General features: G+C 32.7%; 1 pseudogene; it reads left to right on the top strand.

Moving 5' to 3' along the window:
* The first annotated feature begins 892 nt into the window (after window positions 1–892).
* On the top strand, window positions 893–2,339 carry LOC140614987 (elongation factor 1-alpha 1 pseudogene; annotated as a pseudogene).
* The last annotated feature ends 16,186 nt before the right edge of the window (window positions 2,340–18,525 follow it).

Genomic DNA, 18,525 nt, shown 5'->3' with positions numbered 1-18,525 from the left:
CAAAACAGTTTATTTTTAGCAATCAAAATAAATTGACATGTAAAATGCAGAAAAAAATATTTTACAGCATAGGAAGATCGTATTTGTGATATCCCCTCCTTACTTAAGTCACATTATGTAGCATCTTGGGTCAGATTAGAAATGACCACATATACCCCAAAGATACAAATGCAATGAAATGCCGGGACACCTGCACCCCGATGTTTATAGCAGCAATGGCCACAATAGCCAAACTGTGGAAGGAGCCTCGGTGTCCAACGAAAGATGAATGGATAAAGAAGATGTGGTTTATGTATACAATGGAATAGTACTCAGCCATTAGAAATGACAAATACCCACCATTTGCTTCAACGTGGATGGAACTGGAGGGTATTATGCTGAGTGAAGTAAGTCAGTCGGAGAAGGACAAACATTATATGTTCTCATTCATTTGGGGAATATAAATAATAGTGAAAGGGAATATAAGGGAAGGGAGAAGAAATGTGTGGGAAATATCAGAAAGGGAGACAGAACATAAAGACTCCTAACTCTGGGAAACGAACTAGGGGTGGTAGAAGGGGAGGAGGGCGGGGGGTGGGAGTGAATGGGTGACGGGCACTGGGGGTTATTCTGTATGTTAGTAAATTGAACACCAATAAAAAATAAGTTAAAAAAAAAAAAAGAAAAGAAATGACCACATAAGAAATTCTGGGGGAAGAGAAGTAGAAACTGTCAGGTAAGCAATAAGAGATGGGGACAGGAAGGGTTGTACATTTCATTCCGTGTGGCCTCACACAAAATACCAAAAACCTAAATGAATCTTTCCAAATATCCAATGTTTGGTGTTATCATCAAAACAATAGCTGACGCTTTTTCGCAACGGGTTTGCCTCCAGAACACAGGTGTGGTGAAAACCACCGCTAAACCTAAACCAAAATGGGAAAGGAAAAGACTCACATCAACATCGTCGTCATTGGACATGTAGATTCGGGCAAGTCCACCACTACTGGCCATCTGATCTACAAATGTGGTGGGATTGACTAAAGAACTATCAAAGAATTTGAGAAAGAGGCTGCTGAGGTGAGAAAAGGCTCCTTCAAGTATGCCTGGGTCTTGGATAAACTGAAAGCTGAACGTGAACGTGGTATCACCATTGATATCTCCCTGTGGAAATTCGAGACCAGCAAGTATTATGTGACCATCATTGATGCCCCAGGACACAGAGACTTTATCAAAAACATGGTTACAGGCACATCGCAGGCTGACTGTGCTGTCCTGATTGTTGCTGCTGGTGTTGGTGAATTTGAAGCAGGTATCTCCAAGAATGGGCAGACTCGTGAACATGCCCTTCTGGCTTACACACTGGGTGTAAAACAACTAATTGTTGGCGTTAACAAAATGGATTCCACTGAATCACCCTACAGCCAGAAGAGATACGAGGAAATCATTAAGGAAGTCAGCACCTATATTAAGAAAATTGGCTACAACCCCAACACAGTAGCATTTGTGCCAATTTCTGGTTGGAATGGTGACAACATGCTGGAGCCAAGTGCTAACATGCCTTGGTTCAAGGGATGGAAAGTCACCTGTAAAGATGGGAATGCCAGTGGAACCACACTGCTTGAAGCCCTGGATTGCATTCTGCCACCAACTTGTCCAACTGATAAGCCCTTGCTTCTGCCTCTCCAAGACGTCTACAAAATTGGTGGTATTGGTACTGTCCCAGTGGGTCGAGTGGAAACAGGTGTTCTTAAGCCTGGCATGGTGGTCACCTTTGCTCCAGTCAATGTTACAACTGAAGTAAAGTCTGTTGAAATGCACCATGAAGCTTTGAGTGAGGCTCTTCCTGGGGACAATGTGGGCTTCAATGTCAAGAACGTATCTGTCAAAGATGTTCGTCGTGGCAACGTGGCTGGTGACAGCAAAAATGACCCACCAATGGAAGCAGCTGGCTTCACGGCTCAGGTGATTATCCTGAACCATCCAGGCCAAATCAGTGCTGGACATGCATCTGTGCTGGATTGTCACACAGCTCACATTGCTTGCAAGTTTGTTGAGCTGAAGGAAAAGATAGATCGTCGTTCTGGAAAGAAGCTGGAAGATGGTCCCAAGTTCTTGAAATCTGGGGATGCTGCCATTGTTGATATGGTTCCTGGCAAACCTATGTGTGTTGAGAGCTTCTCTGACTATTCTCCTCTGGGCCGTTTTGCTGTTCATGACATGAGACAGATGGTTGCTGAGGGTGTCATCAAAGCAGTGGACAAGAAGGCAGCTGGAGCTGGCAAAGTCACCAAGTCTGCCCAGAAAGCTCAGAAGGCTAAATGAATATTATCCCCAATACCTGCCACCCCAGTCTTAAATCAGCGGTGGAAGAACGGGCTCAGAACTGTTTGTGTCAATTGGCCATTTAAGTTTAAATAGTAAAAGACTGGTTAATGATAACAATGCATTGTAAAACCTTCAGAAGGAAAGGAGAATGTTTTGTGAACCATTTTTTTTGTGTGTGTGTGCATATGTGGCAGTTTTAAGTTATTAGTTTTTAAAATCAGCACTTTTTAATGGGAACAACTTGACCAAAAATCTGTCACAGAATTTTGAGACCCATTAAAACAAAAGTTTAATGAGAAAAAAAAAAAACAATAGCTGACTTTATGTGCCAGCTAATTTTATAAGCGGCTTTCAATTATTTTACTTATTTTTCCTACCTGCCAGAAAAATTAGGTGTTCAATCTACATATGAAAATGTGGAAGCTTTCAGAAGCTATTTAGCCTTGAGTCTCATAATTGGAAAACATTATAGTTGGGGTCCAAATTTAGACTATCCAAAATCTGTATGCTAATCCTCATGTGTAGATGCTCTTTTCTTTGAAGTATTAGACTTCAATTAATTAATTTATACGTTTATTCCCTTTTATTTTTGTGCCATTACCCATCTTTTCATACATATACATTTTACTTTACAAAGCAGAATGCAAATTTCTTAAGTACAAGGATTCAGAGAACCATGCAATAATAATACTAAAAGAACCTGTTGAGTTCTTCTTAAGTAACGATAGTAAAGGTAATCTCAGGATCTGTTGGGAAGCTGAACTTTCTCCAGGACATTTTCACAGTTTACACCAGGGTTTTTCGATCTTAATGCTGCTGACATTTTGGATTGGACAATTCATTGCTGTGGGGTGCTGGCCTTGCATTGTAGAATGAATAGTAGCATTGGGGTGCCTACATGACTGAGTTGGTTAAGTGACTAACTCTTCAGGTCACTATCTTGGGGTTGTGAGACCGAGTTCTGCATCAGGCTCCATTCTGAGCATGGAGTCTGCTTAAGATTCTATCTCTCCTTCCCTTTTCCTCCCTGCTCTTGCTCTCTTTCTGTCTGTAAAATTAAAACAAACAAAAAAAGGAATAATATCATTTAAAGCATTTACACACTAGATGCCAGTGACCCTATCCTCTCCCCAATCCAGCCTTGTGACAGTGTGACTCCAGACATTGCCAAATGTCCCATGGGGCACCAAACCACTCCAGCTAAGAAACACAGCTTTATACAGATTTCTTGCCTATTTTCTTGACAAATTTTTCTTCTTCATAAATGCTGCTTCTGTTTTCTTTGATCAAGTTCACCCTTCTGAAGAAGCATACATCCTATATTCTCATTCATTTTCATGAAAACCAATGAAATCATTCCAAGATAGCTAGTTCTTTTAGTCTTTAGATAGTTCTTTTAGTCTTGCCTCCACTTAGGGACAAACATAACTTCCTTAATTTTTTTTAAGGAAACATATTTCTATGCCTTTCAATATCTTATATCCCCTCCTGTTTAGCTCTTCAGATTATAAAATATGGAACTGGAAACTGAAGTCATTTCTAGATATCTATTTCCTATTCATTGGAATATTTTAATTCTTTATGTGGAACAAAATATTGCACTAAACTTATTTATTGGTTTTATGATTTTTAATCTATCATTTTTTAAAAAAATATTTTTAAATATATTATTTAAAATAATATATCCATTATTTGTGAGAGACACAGAGAGAGGCAGAGGCATAGACAGAGGGAGAAGCAGGCTCTTCACAGAGAGCCTGATGCGGAACTTGATCCCAGGACCACAGGATCACACCCTGAGCCAAAGGCAGATGCTTAACAACTGAATCACCCAGACATCCCTATAAAACATATTTTAGATCTTGTTTTATTTTTGAAACTTCACATTACAAATTAACTCTGTAGGATTAACATATCAATGTGAAAATTAGTGGCTTTCCCTACATAAATATTTTAAATTGTTTCTATGAGCAATAATTGTTTACATATTTTAAGTCACTGCACTCTAAGATAAAGTTTTTTTTTTTTTTTTTTTTTTTTTGAGTTTTTCTTTATTCCTGTTGAGTTTCATGGTACTTTAAAGTAAAGATTCGAAGTCAGGGCAATGGCTGTCTGCAATTTTGAAATGACTGTGAGTTTAGTAATTTCTACAGAACCCAAAATTTAAAATTAAATAAAGGAAATGATTCTTCATTTAAAAATAAACTCATGTTGTAGATGGATTATTTGGAAAAATCCTTCATGAGTTCAGCATGCTTGAATGTGATGGGTCATATGTGAATTGTGCTATTCAGAACAATTCTGGTGGAAGCCAAAATCCAGAAAATTTGAGAAAGAACTGAGTCATTGAAGAAAATAGTAGTGATGTTCCAGAAATTATCTGTAAATTAATTGGATATGAAATATCATAAAGATAAAAGGATGGGTAAAATGGTAACAAAATATTAACTAGTTTAAGGCGATGCAAATGACATAAAGAAACCTTTTAGAGTGATGGAGATATTCTATATCTTGATTGTGGCAGTGGTTAAATGACCGTATACAGATCTCAAAGTTCACCAAACTCAGAACTTATATGGGTAAATTTTAATATATAAAAATTATACCTAAATAAAAAAGTGGGAGAGAGTGGAGTGTAACAGTCTTAATAACAGTTGTGTTAAGTAGTTGGAGTTGGAAGCACCTGCTCTAGATGCTGTTATCCTATAGGGCAGACCCAACTAGGTCTGTTAGTAGGGTAGTGTTTATTGTTAATTGAACTTTTTAATAGAAAACTCTAATATTAATATTATTAATTTCAGAATTCTTGTACTTAGGAATATATCCTGTAATGAATCTAGTAGAGCAGGGTAAGAGATTGAGACTGACATTTTTAAGTATTTATAAAAATAAATATCTTTAGGTTGTTGGTAAACATCATTATATATATGTGTGTGTGTATATATATATATATATACACACACACACATGCATACATATATATAAAGGTATATGAGGTTTTTGGCTTTTGACTTAATATTTCAATATCACACATTTACAAATCATCACATAGTATCAGATTTCTATATTCTTCTTGATACTGTAATTATAGTTTCATTAGCAAATGTAAGAATGAAGCAATAGTGTTAATACACAAAATTAAATTTCAGATTAACTCATTGCCATAGTAACCAAATGAGACTGTAAAATTTAATCACAATTTGTTTTGAAGATAATTGCCTTAGAATTTTTTGTACACCAATAATATTTAGTCAACATCTTTGCTATCAAACATATATGAGGAATTACATAATGCTTACAATTTATGAAAAAGTAATATAATTTTTAAAAATATTTTATTGAATTATTCTTTTAAAAAATATATTTTATTTATTTATCCATGAGAGAAACAGAGAAAGACAGGCAGAGACAGGCAGAGGGAGAAGCAGACTCCCTGTGGGGAGCCCAAGGCGTGACTTGATCCACCTCAGGACCCTAGAATCACACCCTGGACCAAAGGAAGGTGCTCAACCGCTGAGCCACCCAGGCGTTCCAAAGTAATTTTATTTTTAAAGTTGTTTTAATTTTATGTAATTTTAATAAAAATTCAAATTTAAATATGGTTTTTGACATTGAAATAGATTTTTATACGCATGTTCTATGAATTGAATTCTTGAATTACTTTTTTAGTTTTATAAGGTCATGGGTTTATTTCAAATGCCAAGAAGAACAAGAAGAAAAACAAATGCAGCTACATAGAGTGAAGTTGAGGCAAAATTATCAGTAACTACCTTTTTTATGTTGATTGAAGTTAGCAAGATTTTCTATAATTAGCAATCCCACTGCTAGGAATGTATTCATTCAGAAATGAATAAATAGCATTTGACTTTTAGACACTGTAGTTAATAGGAAAAATAAAAAAGCTTCTGCACAGTGAAAGAAATGATCACCAAGACTAAGAAAAGTCAACATACAGAATGGGAGAAATTATTTGCAAATGGCATATCTGATAAGGGTTTATTATCCAAAATATATAAAGAGTTTATACAATTCAACACCCCAAGCACAAATAATCCATTTAAAAAAATAGAAGACATAAACAGACACAGGAAAAAGAAGACATCTAGATGGCCAACAGACACATGAAAAGATGCTCACATCACTCATCATCAGGAAAATGCACACCTATAATAAAGTATATCCTCACAGTTCTCAGAATGGCTAAAATAAAAAAAAAAACACAGGAAACAACAAGTGTTGGAAAGGAGAAAAAAGGAATTTTTATGCACTCTTGATTGGAATGAAGACTGGTGCAGCTGTTGTGGAAGAGTTTGAAGCTTCCTCAAAAAGTTAAAAGTAGAATCACCCTATGATCCAGCAATCTTACTATTGGATATTTACCCAAGGATACAAAAATACTAAGTCAAAGGGATACATGCATACATGCACCCCTATGTTTATGGCAGCATTGTTTACAATTCCAAATTATTGAAACAGCTCAAGTGTCCATTGACTGATGAATGGATAAAGAAGATCTATCTATCATCTATCTATCTATCTATCTATCTATCTATCTATCTATCTATCCATCTAATAGATTTATATATATGATACATATATTTATATAAAGAAGATTTATATATAAAGAATACATATACATATGTGTATATATGCATACTATTATATATAATAGATTTATATATATAACGATTTATATAAAGATTTATATATGTAGAGTATATATACATATGCATACGTATACATACATATAAATGTATATACACACACTATTATATATAATAGATTTATATATATAAAGATTTATATAAAGAAGATTTATATATGTAAAGAATATATATATATAAACATATACGTGTGTGTATATATATATACATATATATATTTCACACACACAGGGATCTATAGATCAAGTTAGGAAAAACTGACATCTTGACAATGAGTTTTCTTATCCATAATCGTGAGATATCTTCCTATTGAGTTAATTTTTAAATTTCTTTCATCAGAGTTTTGTAGTTTTCCTCATATGGATTTTGTGCATATTTTGTTAGACTTATAAGTATTTCATCTGGGGCTACTAATGTAAATGCAATTGTGTTTTTAATTTCAAATTCCACTTGTTCATTGTTGACATTTAGAATATCTGTTGATGTTTGTATATTAGCCTTGTTCCCTGCAAGCTTGCTATAATCGCATTTTAGTTCCAGGAGTTTTTGATCAATAATTGGATTTTCTACATAGATAACAAAGTTATCTGAGAGCATACACAGTTTTATTTCCAGTTTTCTACTTTTCTAGTCTTTCTACAGTTTATTTTATTTTCTTGTCTTATAGAATTAGCTAGGACTCCAGTATGATGTTGAAAAGGAGTGGTCAGAGGGTACTTCCTTACCTTTTCCTGATTTTATTGGGAAAATTTCTAGTTTCTCATCATTAAGTATGATGCTTCCTGTAGGCTTTTTGTTGATGTCTTTTATCTAGTTTAGGAGTTTCCCCTTTGTTTTTAGGTTGCTGAAGTTTTTTTTTATCATATGTAGGTATTTGATTTTGTCATACTTTTTAAACTGCATTTATTGATATAATCATGTGATTTTGCTTTTTTTGCCTGTTGATGTAATGGATTATATTAATTGATTTTTCAATATTGAACAAATCTTACATATCTGGGATATATCTCCTTGGTCATGGTGCATAAATCTTTTTATACACTGTTGAATTTGTTTTGCTAATATTTTGTTGAGGATTATTGCATCTATGTTTATGAGAGATATTGGTTTGTTGTTTTCTTGTAATGTCTTTGTCTGATTTTGGTGCTTAGATAATGCCGGCCTCATAGAATGAGTCTAAAATATTCCCTCTGCCTCTGTTTTCCAGAAGAGATTGTAGAAAGTTGATGTAATTTCATCCTTAAATGTTTGGTATAATTCACCAGTGAATCTAGCTGACCAGTTTATTATCAATTTATTATATTCTTATATATTTTGGAAAAGAGCTGTATTAAACCTGTTTGTTCAATCTGTCATATTTATTCAGAATCTGACAATTTCTGAGTTAATTGATATAATGAGAGATTTGTTGTTTTTCAGAAGATATACTTGTTGCCAGTGGGAGAAGCTAGAAGGGCAACATACAGGTAATTTAGAAATGAAATAGGATGCTTGCCAACTGTCCAGAAGACAGATCATTAAAAATCTGGGTTAAGGAAATCATGAGGGGAAACTTATGAGAAAATTACTTGCTGATTGTGTTTCCTAAACCAAGGAAGAATAAATATTTAAGAAATATCAGCTGGTCAGATAAATATAATGCTTCAGAGAGATATTTAATTTGAAGACAAGAATAGATCATTAAATTTGGTATTCAAGGGATCACAGATGACCTTAAAAAAAAGTTTCACTAGTGTGGCAGAAAGAACAGCCAGATTCCTGCTAATGAGTTATTTGTGTAAAATTTGTAGTGATTGACTTGCTAATACCCAGTCCTTTGAATTTGATTCCTACAATATGTTAAAGACCCAATATACTATGGCATTCCCAGTTTATTTACAATGTAATAATATTTAAGTTGCACTTCTTTTGACTGGAATTATTTCATATAGATAGAAATAGAAGCCTTATATCATCAAGATATATATTTAAGAAATTTGAATATTGGGTATATTGAAAACTGACATAAAGTGATAAGAAATAACTCAGGTATAGTCTCAGAGGTAGATATTTATTCCCATTTCTTGATTTTCTGTATTTTGTCATTTGGATTCAATTAGACTGGCAGACTTATAAATCATTGAAGCATGTTAGAGAACCCTCCATAAGGAACTTTTATTGAAAAATGTAATGTTGTACATTTAACTTTACAACAAAGAGTCATATAGTTTAGGTCTTAGTCATATAGACTTAGTCATATAGACTAAGGCCTATAGTCATATAGACCTTATTTTTCCTATAAAACTCTAATTGGGTTTTTGACTCTTATATTGAACATATGCCAAAGGTATAATGGTAAGACTATATTGTGTGGTTTTAAGAGCAATTGACATTGACAGAGATTAAGGATCAGAAAAGAGACAGAAAATATGACAGGCATTATAGAAAAACTTTGGTTGACGTTTTGGTTGTTAACTAGATGGGACCTACTGAATGGGAGCTCTCAGAAATGACGGACTGATTTTGAATGTGATTTAATGGTATATGAGTATACCATTAAGAATGTTTCCTTTCTTTCTTTCTTCTTTCTTTCTTTCTTTCTTTCTTTCTTTCTTTCTTTCTTTCTTTCTTTCTTTCTTTCTTCTTCTTCTTCTTTCTTTCTTTCTTTCTTCTTTCTCTTTCTTTCTTTCTTTCTTCTTTTTCTTCTTTTTCTTTCTTTCTCCTTCCTTCTTTCCTTCCTTCCTTCTTTCCTTCCTTCCTTCTTTCCTTCCTTCCTTCCTTCCTTCCTTCCTTCCTTCCTTCCTTCCTTCCTTCCCTCCTTCCTTCTTTTCCTTCCTTTTTTTCTTTTTGCCAAGTGATGGCCACTACCATTAACTATTTCTACTTAAAAAGCAAAGAGGCTTGGGAAAAACTTAATCATATGTATTTTGTTAGCCTTACTGGATGCATAGTTTCCTCCTCATAATCTGCTTCAAATCACCTTTGAAAATCATCTGGTATGAATATATTATATAACTCTCTATGTATACTAGCAAATTAAATATTAGATATTTAGATATCTAATATTTAGATATTTTCAATCAGAGAAAGCTATAGGCCTTATTTGTTAATGTTGATGATGCAATGATCCTGGAAATAAGTCAGTTTATAAAAATCCTAAATGGGGACTCAAAAACATGATTTTCTAATATTTGGAAACACAGTATTTTATTTTTTAGACTAAATATAGAGTAGATGGGAAGAAAGAGTTCTGGAGAAGAATGCAGATGTATTCAGAAATTTAAGATATTATATGATAAAATGAGTTGACATATATGTTTTAAATTATTTGATTTCAAAGTTAATATAAATCTACTGTAACCAAGGTAATGTGGTATAAAAGGATGTCTGTATTGAAAAATGGAATATGAGAGAGAAACCGGAAATATTAACCAGTGGCATAAGGTCAATTTTGACATATTTATCAGGGAAACTAAATAGAGAAAAAAACACTCTTTTCAACATATGGTATTAAAATAATTGATAAGCACATGCAAGAAAAAAATAACCTTCAAATCATACCTTACACTATACACAAAAATAATTAAACTGGCCTCTCATACATAGCTGGTGGGAATGTGAAAAGGTACATCACATTGCAGAACAGTTTGATAGGTTCTTATAAGTTAAATACACACTTACTATACCACTCAAGAATCCCACTTCTAGGTACTTAACAAGATGAATGAAGACATGTTCATACAAAACCTGTGTGGCTATATTTAGGGTCGCTCTACTAATAATCTCTCAAAATGGAAACAACACAAATATGTATGAACTGGTGAATTGATAACCAAATTGTGGAATATTTATATAAACCATACTACTCATCAATAAAAAGAAATGAACCAGTGATACATACAACAACATGAATGAATCTCAAAATGATGCTGAGTGGAAAAAGGTGGACATCAAAACACTGTATACTGTATTATCACATTTATATGAATTCTGGGAAATTACACAACTGCCTAAAATTCAATCAGTGGTTGCCATAGACTGAGGGGGTGGTAGACAGACAGATTGAATGGTCAGAGAAATTTCAGGTTATGACAGAGATATTTTATATTTAGATTGTGATTATACAATTTTATAAGATTTTCCAAATTCACAGAACTGAATGTACAGCTGGAAAGTTTTAATTTTTATGTGTGTAAATTATACTTCTTTAGGATTGACAATTTGTTTTGAAAACAGAATAAAACAATATAGTTTATATAATAATATACAATGATTCCTGGGACTATGATTGTACTTCTCCAGGTTTTTCACATCCTTATAAAAAAGTATAATTTATAATATGGCCAATGTATCTCTCTTTGTATCTTATATATATATTTCCAAACTAATAAGTATGTATCCATTGGTTTACCTGTCTTTTCCAAATCAACAAGTTCTGAGGTCAGTTTTATATTCTATTATTGAATCAATTCATGATCATACCAATCCTATATTATTAGTATATCCTAAAAGCTGTTCCCAATATTTTGACACTTAAAAGTTATAATATCAATTCTGTTTTTCATTAAAATAAGCTTATTATTTTAGAAAAAACAACATTATATGATTTGACATGCAAAAATATCATAGCATAGGGGAAGGAGTCCAGACTGTGATGACCATTTTACCTTAAAATTAATTCTGGGTCTACTGCTTTAAGAGTTGTGTGGCTTTGAGTAAATTACATATTCATTCTGAGTTTGAATTTTCTGTTGTATAAAATGGAGATAATTCATGCTGTTAGGTTAATCTTGATATTCCTTAGAATAGTTCTACTTAATATTATGAAATGGTATTGAATGAAACTCTGATAGACAAATCTTGAAAAGCATATTAAAAATAGTTTTTCTTTTGTTTTATGCTATTAATGATTACAAATTGAGATATGTCTTAAATATGGTGAAATTATACAGTGAAATATGTTTATCTTTTTTTAAAGTTTGATAAACTTTGATAAATGCATACAATTTGGTATTGCACACTACTACCATGATATGGAACATTTCCATCACCATATAAAGTGTCTTTGTACCCCTTCCCAAGCAATCTCCACCACCATTTCCTGAGACAACTATTGTTTGGACTCATCACCATAGTTTAGTTTCACATATTCTAGAACTTCATATAAGTGGAATCATGTTATATACCCCTTTGTCTCTGGTTTCTTTCACTTATAATAATTTAAGATCCATTTGCACTATTGCTGAGTTGTATTCCATATAATGTGTACATTAGTTATTTCTTGTTCTTGAGCATTCTGGATTTTGGATGTAATGAATTAAGCTATTATGGCTATACTTGTTTAAATAGTTTTATGGGCAAATGTTTTCATCTATCTTGCATAAATATATGAAAGTGGAATCACTAGATCATAGGGTAGATGAATATCCTCATAAGAAACTCTCAATTTTCTCAGGTTGTTTTACCATTTTACTCTCCCAATAGTAATAGAAAAGTGCCACATGCTCTATATCCATGCCAACCTCTGGTGTTGCTAGCTTTTTTTTTTTTTTAAAGATTTTATTTAAGAGATTGAGAGAGAGGAAGAGCAAGGGAGAGGAATAGGTAGACACTGCACTGAGTGCAGAGCCTGATGCATGGCTCCATCCTGCAATCCTGAGATCATGACCTGAGCTGAAATCAAGAGTTGGACACTTAACTGACTGAACACCCAGGTGCCCCTAGTGTTAATAGTTTTTAAAATTTTAGCCATTCCAAAAATATGTAGTGGTAACCTTTTATTATTGTAACTTATATTCCCTGACAACTAGTAACTTTGAGCACATTTTTAATCTGCTTATTAGCTACTTATACTCCTTTGTGAATCATATGTTCGAGAATTTTTCCATTTTTATCAATTTGTTTGTCTTTTCATTATTTGCCTATAGAATTCGTATCTACTCTGGGTAGTGGGTAGAAGTCCTTTATCTGATGTGTGAATTACAAATAGTTTTCCTCAGTTTATGGCCTGCCAAATTATCTTTTTAACTTTGTCTTTTGATTAGCAGAAGTTTAATTTTGCTGAAGTTAATTAATCATTTTTCTTTTTTATTTAATCTTTTTTCTATTAGCTAATATATTTGATATGGAATAAAATACATAAATTATTAAATAAATGGGTATGCTTACAGGCAAAGTACATATTTTGATGAGAATATTTTCATAAGACAAGTAGAAAAGTACAGGTGCTTATTCAAGTATAAAACCACTGAGATAGCAAATTGAATCCATCTACTATAAATAGCATTACAAATGTTGTTATAAGCTATGAAATAAAACTTAGATAACTACGAAAGATAAACTATAAAAGGACAATTGGTACTTAGCAAAAGACAGCAAGGATACATGAGGGATGTTAAGTACTATGCGTGAAAAATGTTCCATTTTATTTACATTTTAAAAAAGGAATGAGAATATTTTGTGAATATTATGTGATTTGTAATCTTAAATGAAAAATAATTTTCTCAGAGCTTCCAATCTTAACATGGTATTTTACTCATTCAGTCATTTCTTTATTCCTGTGTTCTCTAAATGTGATTTATTTATTTATTTAAGAAATACTTATTGTATAACTGCTATGTATTAGACTTGCTTTGATTTGATGTAAGGACAAGGGAATGCTTAAGTAATGCCTCTGAGCTAAGCGAGGAGGGGATATTCATTTTGTTCCTTCCTTTTGTTTTAAACAGTAGAGTTCAAAAGTCAGTATTAAAGGATAGCGAAATGATAAAAAGAGGATGAGAAGGAAGCAGAGTCCTGGCAGAGCTAATTATTTGTGAGTTTACCAGAAAAGAATTCAAGAACTACTGAGAGTTGATAGTTTCCACTCTGTAAACTGAGCAACCTGAACTAAACAGTGTATGTTTGTTTGTTTGTTTTTTACCGAATCTACTCTATGGAGGGAATTATTCTTAACTTTGGGATCTCAATAGCCCTGTTTATTCTTCTTATTTTTCTTTATGTAGATCATAGTTTGTATTTAATAAATGTTTGGGGGAGGGCAGGAAATTAAGGGATCATGCAAAATAAATGGCAGTTATTTAAATTAGTGATCCGAAGAAAATGTAATATTATCTACTTCTCATTTTTATAACTACCACTTGGCATCCAGGAATTCCAATAGTTTGTAAGTGTGTATTTCATAGTAGACTGATTAAATTACTTCTGAATTGATATTTTGTCTTTTAAAGAATAAGTAGTTGTATTTAGAAAGTTTTGCATCATTTTGAACTATATTCATTGATCTTAGTCTGTTAATAAGTTTTATTTTATTTTTAATAAGTTTCATTTTAAAGGTAGGTGCTGTGATATTTCATCTTTTTTTTTATGTGGCATATACCTAAAATATTTAGCAGAACCCACTTAGACATCGATCACACATCTTTCTGCTTCTAATTAGTATGTATAAGCTGTGGTAGACCATCATCTGCACTATTTCAACCATGAAAAAGTAGTTATTACAAAAATCATCATTTTAGAAGACATTAGAAAATATTCCTTTCCAGTTAAGTGGAAGCCTCATCTATACCTGTCCTGTTTTTCTCAGAGGGCATTTGCAGATCTGGGCATGAACTATGGATCAGGTTTGTCATAATCAGATGGACTCTGCTGGTGTAAAGATAAGCCAGTAATGCTTTTGATTGCTGCATTGGCTGTTGTGGCCATTTGGAATCTGGAAAGCCTAAATCAGAGCTGCCAATTTTCTCCCACTGGACTTCAGCTGAGTGCTGAGGCAGCCAGAAATACAGAAGGAAACATGGAATGAAATTCCATGCAGTTGAACAGTGCTTAAAAGTCAAAGTCCTGGCAGAGATAGGGATGTTCAATAAACATATGATTGGTCATATCCTTAAGATCTTTGAAACCAGAGTGAAAATGAGACTGATATAAGCTTCAACCCATCCCTGGCCATACTTACTTCTTGACTGGATGAAGGTGGTGAATTTATCACTGTCTACTTGAAAAAGAAAAGAAAAAGAGAGTATGCTATCTCAGAACAAATGCACCTCAAATTTAGCCTCTTTTAGAAATAATATCTGCCATTTATTAAAAATTGGGAGACATACTAATAAGCAATGTAAAAAATGGTCCAAGGAAAAAGAGCAAATAGAACCATTCATTTACATGATTTCTATGTTAAAATTAGCAGAAAAGGTCTTTGTATTACTACTATAAACATGTTAAAGAAAATAGGAAAAAGGTTGCATGTGTCAGATAAAAATTGATAATTTCAACAGATACATTCTATTTATTTAAAAAGAATAAAATATGCAAACTAAAATGGAAAAAGATCAGTACCTGAAATTTAGGATTCATTAGATGTATTCAGCATCAGAGGAATACAGCAGAAGAAAAGATCATTAACTTGCAGAAGAAAGAAAAAATATTAGAACTTGAGTTCAGAGAAAAATAATGAAAAAAATATATTTAAGAGTTCCAAAAAGAAAGATTACAGTAAGAGATTGTGTTTTTAGAAATAATTGTGAACAATTTTCCAAAACTGATAAAGGATATAAACCATATATTAAAGAATTTTATTAATTTCCAAGAAACATCTTGGAATTAATTTGGGAAGAGGATTATTATAAGCATATTAGAATCAGTTTGCCAAAAATAAAAGAAAGAGAAAATATAAAAACTAGTTGAGGGAGGAAAAGACAAATTAATTTTGAAAGCAACACTAAACCTGATGGCAGAATCATGGAAACCAGGAGACAATAAAATGATATCTTAAATGTCATAAACGAAAAAAAATTGCTCCCTAGAATTCTGTAACCAGCAAAAATATTCTTGAATAATCAAGATGCAATACAGATGTTTTAGAAAACAGAAGTTGAGAGAATTTGTTACCAACAGAGCCACACTACTATAAATAGTCAAGAAGATCTTTGAGTTGATTCTAAATGATCCTAGGTAAAAGCAGAAAATTTACAGAAAGAATAAAGAACACCCAAAATGGAAATTATGTAGATTTAAACAAATAATGTCATGATTATTAAAGGAGCAATAATAGCACTGTCTTTGGCTGTTTTCATTAAAAAAATTGCAGACTTAACACAATTCTATTAATAATTTATAATACACTGCTTTTTGATATGTAGTTCTCTGAGTTTTAAAATATGGATTAATTCATATAAATATGACTACACACAGGATGCATAGTAATTTCCTTTTAAAACTTCCTTATTTTTTAGAATATTTTATATATTCGGGAACTAATCCTTCATCGAATATGTGATTTTAAGATATTTTCTCCCAGTCATGGCTTCTCAAGATAATACACTTAACAAATTATGTACAAGACTTGTTCACTTCATAGTATAAACCAAGTTACAGACATTAAAAAGACCTAAATGGAGAGATTTATCATAATCATTAATCGGATGACTCAGTATTGCTATCAATTATCAAATTGATTTATGGATTCATAAAAATCCCAATAAAATTTCCAGCATCCCTTTTCTTAGAAATTGACATGTTTACTTAATCATATACATTTGGAAATGCAAAGAAAAATGAATAACCAGAGCAATTTTGAAAAAGAGGAACAAAATTTGGGGGATTTTACTATCCTATTTCAAGTTTTACTGCAAACCTATTGTGTTCAAGATGATGTGGTTTTGGCATAAACAAGCACATGTAACTCAGTGAAATTCTCCAGAATGAGGCATTTACAAGTTCACTAACACATATGTGGTCAATTGACTTTCAAAAATGGTATCAAGGTAATTCAATGTAGAAAGGTCAATCTTTTTATGAAATGGTATTGAAACAATTGGATAGCCGTTAAAAAATGAACTTCACCTTTTCCCTCACATCAAATAAAAAATAAATTTATAATCAATCATATACTTAGTGTAGAAAAAAAAGATAAAAATTTAGAAAAATACATAATTGCTATAAGCAAAGATTTATTAGACAAAATAAATAAAAATATCTGTAGAAGAAAACACATTTAACTTCATCAAAATTAAAACTGCCTTCAAAAAAATAAAATTGTCTTCATGGATATCATTAAAAAAATGAAAAGGCAAGCTACATATATTGAGATAAAATGAAAAGACTACATATATGTGCCAAAGTCTCGTATCAAGAACATATGGGGGTGCCTGGATAGCTCAGTGAGTTAAGCATCCAACTTTTGATCTTGGATCAGGTCAGGATCTCAGGGTAAAAAGATCAAACCCTACATCAGGCTCTGTGCTCAGCAGGGAGTCAACTTGAGATTCTCTATCTCCCTTTGCCCCTCCTCCTTGTTCTTGCTCTTATAATAAATAAATGAGCAAATAAATAAATAAATCTTAAATATATATGACATATATTCCAAATATATATTATATATAAAACTCCTACAACTCATTTTGAAGACTACCGAATGAAGATTACCGAATGAAAATACTCAAGGAGAGTCAAAGTACATAGACGATGAAAAAGGATAGTGAGGGTAGTCAGAAGTCAGAAAAAATGAGGTATTCTGGAAGGTGGGATAGGTATAAAAGGGGCATTTAGTGTATCTTAGGGAAATGTTCTGTCACTTTATCTACTTGGGTGATTATATACGTGCATAAATAAATAAACATTTCTGAGACATATGCTGAGGATTATTGCACTTTATGCAAGTAATTGTGTGAATAATATCCCTAAAAAGAGCACCTTTTGTTATTCTGTACAATTATATAGGGGATTATATAATATAATATTGTTTCATTTCATGGAAAACTCCAATGGTCATAAACAATTACTTTTCTTTACCTTATATATTTTTTTAAGATTTTATTTATTTATTCATCTCACACACACACACACACACACACACACACACACACACACACACACACACACAGAGGCAGAGATACAGGCAGAGGGAGAAGCAGGCTCCATGCTGGAAGCCTGAGGCAGGACTCGATCTGAGGTCTCCAGGATCACACCCAGGGCTGACAGCGGCGCTAAACCGCTGCGCCACCGGGGCTGCCCTCTTTACCTAATTGTTATCTGTTATGTACTTGTCAGTAAGTTTTTACTGCCTATAGTACAATTTCTTACCCTTTCCTTATCATGATCTTGATGAGAGTGCGGCTGAGAAAAAGGTTACTGAGCAAACTCTGAATAGTTTCAGGTTTGAAGAATATCATTTGTTCTGGGTAATACTTTTACTATGACTCTATTTGTAACCTTTCCAAAAGAGAAAAAAATATGATATTGGAGTAATGTGTAATAAACTATGCATAGAATATTATAAATGAAAATTATTCTATGGAGCACAACTGGACGAAAAGACAGAAATATGAGTCTGCAGTAATACATTAAAAATATATATGGTAATCAGTGATGGGTGGAATTTTTCAGAAGTAATTCAAATGCTAATGAGTCTGGTCAAATCTTTCAGCTGGGAAATGAGTGGACCTGTTTTTGTTGTTTGCTCTGCCAGCTTCCAATTTCTCTCGGCTGAGAAAATCCTTTTATGAATTAATAAAAGCTTTCCAGACTGAAAATAGGGGGATATACAGCTTAATGGCTAGAATGTGTTGCCAGGATT

The sequence above is a fragment of the Canis lupus genome, chromosome 1 (assembly GCF_048164855.1).
Source record: "Canis lupus baileyi chromosome 1, mCanLup2.hap1, whole genome shotgun sequence".
Taxonomy (NCBI): domain Eukaryota; kingdom Metazoa; phylum Chordata; class Mammalia; order Carnivora; family Canidae; genus Canis; species Canis lupus.
This window is presented reverse-complemented; position numbering and strand designations above follow the sequence as displayed.